This window comes from Sinocyclocheilus anshuiensis, unplaced genomic scaffold (genome assembly GCF_001515605.1).
Source record: "Sinocyclocheilus anshuiensis isolate Anshui unplaced genomic scaffold, SAMN03320099.WGS_v1.1 scaffold1353, whole genome shotgun sequence".
Lineage (NCBI taxonomy): Eukaryota > Metazoa > Chordata > Actinopteri > Cypriniformes > Cyprinidae > Sinocyclocheilus > Sinocyclocheilus anshuiensis.
Window position 1 is genome coordinate 68,854 of NW_015549632.1, and position 7,958 is coordinate 76,811.

Below are 7,958 nucleotides of genomic sequence, written 5' to 3' on the forward strand. Positions count from 1 at the left end.
GGCTCCATGTCTCTGCTGATTGGTTTCAGCAGCAGGTGTGTTTCTTCTGACCTCCAGGGTGAAGCAATTTTACAAGGCTGTTTTGTAGCCCAGCCGACAGGATTGACTCATAAAACGCTGTATGTTCACGGACGCCGTTCCATAAAATCCTGACACCTACATTTGTTTCTCAAACGACGTGCTTAGAGCAGCGCTCACGGCCGGCGGGGGAAATGATCCGGCCGGACTTTGTTCTTGACACGACTAAGAAACTTTAAGATCTATGAGAGATGGTGAATTTCCTCAAATATGTCAAGATGAAATCACATCAGCATTCATCAGAAACTGTTTCTCCATTCATATGAGATGATATTGACTGTTTACATTTGACATTCATCAATCCATACTGATCAGAGTCAACATGAGACAACAAACACAGGCCATTATACTTCAGAAATGTGATGCATTTTAGAGAAACAGGATACTGAATGAGAAAAACTGTGAGCAGGACTTGAGGAATTAAGAAGATATTGAAAAGAAGTCGGTAGTTAAAAAATATTACATCAAAAATATTCTAACATCTCCGATGAGCTGCAGTGATGTCACTGCTTAACTAGTTAAAAAGGTAAAATGGGTTTGTATTGATTTCATGTTGACTTTTTAGATCAGCTACCATCAGGATGACATCTGGTTTTCAGACAGTCAAAGCAGGGATATTAGGGTTAACTGAAACTAAAACCATTTACCAAAACAACAACAACACTTCATTACCTGAAATAAAATAAAAGTAAAATAAATTAAAATATTAAATCAACCTAAAATATTTCATCTAGATGCCAAGGCAACATTTCTAATTTTCATTTAGTTTGATGTGAAGTACTAAAATAACTCAAATTAAAACTGAAAAATCATTAATAAAAACTATACATAGATATATTTAAAACACATACACACACACACACACACACACACTCACACACTCACACACTCAAAAATTACTTACAATTTACTATTTTTTTTTTTTTACTTAAATGTATTTATTTTTACTTAAACTACTTATTACTTAAATTTAAAAGAAAATGGAACATTTAAAAATGTAAAAATATTTTTTTTAAGCTGTAAATAAAACAAAGAATTTTAAAATACTGAAAAACAGTATTTCTGTTTTTCTACTTCAAATTTTCCACATGTAATTCAGTCTGTTTCTTGCCATTTTGTAATTATTTGTGATTTTTTTTTTGCAATTTCTGAGTGAAAATTGTTTCTACATCACTTTTTTTTCTTCTTCAGTGTAACAATGAAATCCGTTCTGGTCTGTCATTGTGTTCACTTCCAACTCTGACTGATGAAAAATTAAAGTGGCCTCTCGGTTTCACTCAGATCTTCCTCAAACTCGCGAGCTGTAGTTTGTGATTCCTCTGGAGGACAGATGTGATCTTTTATAAGAGCACCTCATCTATAATACAGCGTTACGTAATGTAACGTAATGTCACGTGTTGTTTGGGGCCTCGGCGTCACACACGCGTGTCGTCTGACCCTCCAAGTGTTTAATGCCACGCAGACAGAATATCTCAGAACACTTTAGGAAACTTCAGTTTGATTTACACACGTTCACAGAAAACACGAAAATCAACCCTGCGTCTGGACGCTTTCATCTTCTGGGAAAAGAGCGTCAGATATTGTGAGCGTTTCCTCACAAATGGCTTCTGTGGGATTGGTTGCTATGGAAACTCCTCTGTTTTATTATACGGATGTCAAAGGACACTTCCGAGACACAAGACTTTTACTGGAAAATCTGTCTGAAAGAAGAAACAGAAAATGAAGGGACAGGAAGTCAAAACACTCGAGAAATAGACAATAACAAAATCAATAGTACACTGATATTTGATGCTAATAAAAGATAGATGTGAGCAGGCTTTGACAATTAACTTTTTCACTCACCAACCAAATTTGGCTACTAAATTTTACAGTTACCGGCCAATCAGGACATCTATCAAAAATATAAAAAAAGAAATCATAGCTTAAATTTAAATATATATTTATTATGAAATCTGATTCTGAATCACAATCACGCCATAACATATAATGTCATGATGACAATATTACACCCCACAATAAAATTTCATTTTATAATTTCATTAAAGTAAATAATTTTTATTTGCATTTTTAATTTTACTTAATATTACTTTATACATGCATACTGTACCTCATTTGTTTTGTCAGTCTGTAAAGGTGTCCCTCAGGGGTCTGTTCTGGGACCAATTTATGTTCCTTGTATATAAATAATATTTGCGATAACATTCCCAATGTTCATGCAGACTACACTGCTATTTATTGTTGCGCATCATCAGCATCAAAAGCTCTACATTAGTTACAGTCAGTCTTTGATATTGTTCACTTCCGTTTATGTCAACTTAAGCTGGTTTTAAACACAAATAAAAATAAATTAAATTTTTTTTTTTTTTCAAATTCCAAAGCTTTACCAAGGAATCCTCCTGATATTATATCCTCCTTAATTTCTAAACGTAAGCTTAAATTGGGTTTTTACTACAGAAACAGATCTTTATTTTCCTTTAGTGCCAGGAAATATTTGGTATCTGCAACCTTTTTACCACTATTGGTCTATGGAGATGCCCCAGGACATAATCTAAAAAAACATAATACTGTTTTTTATATCGCTTTACTTTTTATCACATGTTGTAGCTATCAAAAACATCACTTTATATGATAAGGCAGAGTTACCATCTCTTTATACTCGAAAAAGTTTTAATTGGTACAGTTTTATTTATAAGTCTATTTGTGCTTTTAACTCCATTTTACTTGCCTCTCGGCTTTTCAAATACAAAAGAATGCTACAAACTTCGTTCAAATGATCCGGTGTATTTTAAAGTTCCTCGGGTTCAAATGGAGCAAGGAAAAAGGTTTTAGATATAATGCCATATAATACACACACACACACACACACACACACTCGCATACATAATATTCCAGGTAATATGTCAATTATTTATTGAAGCAATTAAAAGTCAATTGATTTTGCTAACAACGTTATCTTTATAACATACAATACTATATAAAATATAATAAGGTAGGAAACCTCCTGTTATATAAGATTGTTTGATATGAAAACTCTCTAACTGTGTTTAAATGACTGTAATGTATATCCTCTCATAGATCACTCCTTCATTAGGTTTGTTACTCCTTTATCTGTTCTGAATTCATTACAGCAGAAGTCAATCTGTTAGAGTTTTTTTTTTTGTCCTTTTTAACTTCTCTTTTGCAAAAAGGAATAATTTAATACACTACAATAAATGTGTATTATGGGAGAAAGGGTCTTTTTTACTTGACCTACAGCATTAACTACACGCACGCACACACACACATGCACGCCCGCGCGTGCACGCACACACACACACACACACACACTCACACACTCTCACACACACACACACACACACACTCACACACTCTCACACACACACACACACACACACTCACACACTCTCACACACACACACACACACACACTCACACACTCTCACACACACACACACACACACACTCTCTCTCTCTCTCTCTCTTCATATCTTCTCTGCACACAGATTGCACCATAAAGTGTCCGGTGAACAAGAGCGATCATAAACCCGTTCCTCCTTCCCGCCCGTTTCCATGTCAACCCTTTGGCCTGCTCTAGATTTAGTGCTGCTCATTTTGCCAGCTAATTGCGAGTGCAGAGCAGCCGGGGTCAGAGGTCACGCTCGCAGCAGCGGGGTCTCTGTGAAACGCAGCTAATCGCTCATAAAATGTGTCAACATCCAGATATAGCGCGCGGCGGCGATACGGAGGTCACCTCTGCAGCCAAACACGGGGCTGATGGGAAATCACACACGCAGCCTGTTTACGGCCCAATATCGCCCGGATCGCACTGAGAAACACTTTTGTCACAGATAAGAGAGGCGAGTTATATCGCATACGCTCCATTCAACACATGCTTATCTAGCCATAATTCAGCTGTGAGTTCAACATCTTAAAATTGAAATATTATCCCAGCGTTCAATTCAAATGAGACCATGAGCCGGGAAAGTGTTCATATTTAAAGAACAGACATTATTATTGTATCTCGTGCTCTTGATTTAGCGTTTCATTAAAGCAATAAATTACAGTGATTTACCACAGGTACAAGGTGTTCATAAACTGCACAAAAAGTATTTTTAACTATGTGTTCTAGCTTAAAAATGCTTAAAACAATATGCATTTATTTGAAAATGCATTTCCAAATTAATTGTATATTCTGCAAAATTAATTGCTTATATTTTTTCTTATGCTATTGGAAACTTGTGTCTTTCTTATTTCAAGCATAAACATTGCACAATTATTACTTTTTTTTAATCTTATTTTCTAGTTAAAAAGGACTAAATATGCTTAAAATAAGACGCATTTATTTGAAATTTACTGCAAAATGAATTGTATATATTTTTCTTATGCCACTGGCCTTTTTTAAAATCTTGTTTTCCTGTTCCAAAAAACAAAACAATACAAAACAAAACAAACAAACAAACAAACAAACAATAAAACAAATAAAAAAAATAAATAAATAAAAATGAGCAAACAGCAAGATGCATTTATTTTAAATTCATTGCAATTTTTTTTCTTGCTTTAAGCAAAAACCTTGCAAAATAATTTTTCAATCTGGTTTTCCAAAAAAAAAAAAAAAAGATACTTAAGAGGCATTTATTTGAAATGTATTGCAAAATTAATTTGTATATATTTTTTATTATGCCATTGTCAGCTTGTTTCTTTCTTGTTTCATAGACCTTGCAAAATATTTTTAGCTTAATTTCCATTTAAAAAGACGAATGATGCTTAAACAAGATGTATTTAGTTAAAATGTATTGCAAAATCGCTTTTTTTTAATATATTTTTTATAATGCCACTTTCTGGTTTTAGGGATAAACCTTGCAAAATTGTGTTTGTTCTGTGCTCAAAACAAGAAACATCAGACCAGTCATAAAGTGTTCACAATACAACATGACATTAAAGCTGAAGTATTTCATCTCCTCTAAGATGCAGATGATGAAGAGCTCATCCTCGTCCTCCTGTCTTGACTTCATCATTTCTGACCCTGTATGAATGTAATCAGCTCTAGTTCACTCATCATTATTCTGACAGCACTCGGTCTGCTCAAATCACCACTAAACACCATTAATAAATAACATCAGATCTGCTTCTCCAGGATCACGAGTACATTACACTGATCTCATGATGTCATCATCCATTATTATGTGAGAAGGCACAGGTTTGAAGATGATCCTCCATTGATGTGTTTCATATTTTCATGATTTGTGACGTGCCCGTATTGAGTCCAACTTGAGTTCAACCATCAATTAACCCCTTGAGAAGCCAAAAGCTGTGTTTTTGTAAGAAACAAATCCAGCATTAAGACGTTTTTAACTAAAATACGAGTCCACAATCCATAATAACGCTTCCTCCAGTGAAAAAGTGCATCTGCTGTTGTCTCTCACATCAAAATCCAGTCACATATATATTTAGAGCTGTTTAAACGCTGCTTGATATGTGCAGATTTCTCTCCTGATTCACACCAGAACACTTTTTTCACTGGAGGAAGAGTTATTATGGATTATGGACTCTATGGTATTTTAGTTAAAAACATCTTAATGCTCTACAAACCTGATGAAGAAACAAACTCATCCTGATCTCGGACGGCCTAAAAATGTAGTCCTATAAACTACATATTGACCTGTAAAGGATCCCTTCATTCAACATCCCTTCATTCAACAACTCTTGTGTTTTTCAGATTCATTGCTGAATGACTTGAACATCATTGGTTTCTGTTTCTAGAAACATGCAGGTAGTTGTGGTTTCTCGACTCGTCGCACACAAGCGATCGGTCGCATCTAAACGTACCTGCGCTTCTGAAGCGTTGCACAGGTCACCCATGAGCATCTATAACCAAAGCCGAGGCTGTAATTGTGTCTGCGGGGTCAGGCAGGGGTTGACCGCTCATTTCTCACTCACGTCTCCTGAACGGGACAGGAGTCTTCCAGCTCAATCCCAGGGTTCATTGCTCCCGTCCGTCTCTGCCGTTTGCCCTCTGGAGCTGCTCTGAAAGCAGAGGAGAAACACGGAACGAATGTCAGTAGAGGCACAGGAATGATGAGGGTCGGATCTTACAGTTGCTCTCAAACGAGCCAGAAATGAAGTCAGGAATTAAGTCAAGTCAAGTCAAGTCAAGTCTGCTTTATTGCCAATTCTTCCACATGTACAGCACATGCACACAGAGAATTGAAATTACATTACTCTCAGACCCTTGGTGCATACAGATAACACTAACAGTAGAACATAAATACAGATAGATACAGATTTAAATATAAAATACAACTATACAAATAAGGTAAAATGTAAAAAAAAATTTTTTAAAGTCTATTCCCTTCGTCTTCTCCACATTCAGAGAGAGAGATTGTTGTCACTGCACCTGCAAAATGGAGAAGAAAACACCATAATGCATCCTCTCATCTGTCAGCTGCTAGAAGCTCACAGTTAAAAATCACAACCACAACTGCACCAGATAAAAGACAGGCACGCATACAGAAATGCGTGAATGAATGATGATTGATTTAATGAATGAATATGATATTATGTATTGCATTGTTACTTTAAATATGCACTATATACACAACTCAAGTAGAAGTGAAAGAGACGATCACTACCGAGCAGAACAGAAGTTAATTTCTCATTAGTTGAAACTGAAATGAAGTGTTATGTTAGAGCAGTAATGCAATCATCAGCAGAATTGAGAAGATACACACATCTGAGGTGCTTTTTTTAAACATTACAAATGTTAGTGTGTTTGCTTTTTGACTTTGAGCGCCGGCCCTGAGTATGTGCCTGGTTTCTGGGTTCTGCATTGAATCTGATAATCAGATTTGTGTGATAAGACTTTCATTTCTCTCAGTCTCTTATGAAGACGGATTCTTCTGCCAACAGCTATCAGACGGCAGCGATGGGTTTTACTCTCTCTATAGCCAGAGTAAATGTGATTCCTGAAGAATCAATGAGCCCGTTAACACCCTAAAAGATTCATTTATTCCTGCAAATGAGGCTCAGATCACGGGCTTTATGTGTTACTGGATAAAACAACCGTACAGGAGTCAATCCAGAGCAGAACCTCCTGCAAACACAACCAGCTGAAGACATTTCTACAGCAGAGCTTTCTATCTACAGACACAATGTCATAAAGACTTCTGGAAGACGACGATGTGTTTAAATCAGCACATTTCTAGATAGATTGTGAAATGTACTTTGGGAGAAGAAAAAGTCAAAATATTGGAATTAAAAAATTATAATAATAATGTATTAAAACCATTCAGGATGATTTTTTTTTAGACAGAATTATTGCTTATTTTCAGTTCTTCCTTATTTTTTTTTTAGCTGATTTTACTTTTGTGTATTTTTAAAATATACATGCATTTTGGTGTATTTGAATTTATAATGTATTATTATATGCAAATATGTTTTCAAAACATGTATTTAATATAAACAAAAATATTAAAAAACAATATTACAAATTTAATATAAAAACTTTTTTTATTTGTAAAAATATTTAGAATATTTACTTTTTTGTATCTTTAAAATCTACACCCATTTTGCATGTCTGAATTTATGATATATTAAATGCGAAAATATTTTTTCAAAACAAATATTTAACATAAATATAAAACACATAAAAAACAATATTAAAAATGTTAAAAACAAACATACATAATGTTTTATATTAAATGTAAAATAAATTTAAATTTATATTAAATTATATTAAAACATACATTTTGAGCATTTGAATTTATGACAAATAATACAGAATAAATATATAACATACATGTGTACACAAACACACACACACACTGACACTAACACTAACACACACTCTCTCTCTCTCTCTCTCTCTCTCTCTCTCTCACACA

The 7,958-nt window shown here is 34.5% G+C and overlaps 1 long non-coding RNA gene across 1 annotated transcript in view; it reads right to left on the minus strand.

The window, feature by feature from the left end:
• Positions 1–1,471: 1,471 nt before the first annotated feature.
• LOC107659629 (uncharacterized) overlaps positions 1,472–7,958 on the minus strand; it is a 45,938-nt gene continuing 39,451 nt past the window's right edge. Inside the window, exons 2-3 of the long non-coding RNA XR_001630935.1 lie at positions 6,016–6,102; positions 1,472–1,778 (exon numbers count right to left, since the gene is read on the minus strand). This is a non-coding gene — a long non-coding RNA (uncharacterized LOC107659629). The remainder of the gene's footprint in view (positions 1,779–6,015; positions 6,103–7,958) is intronic.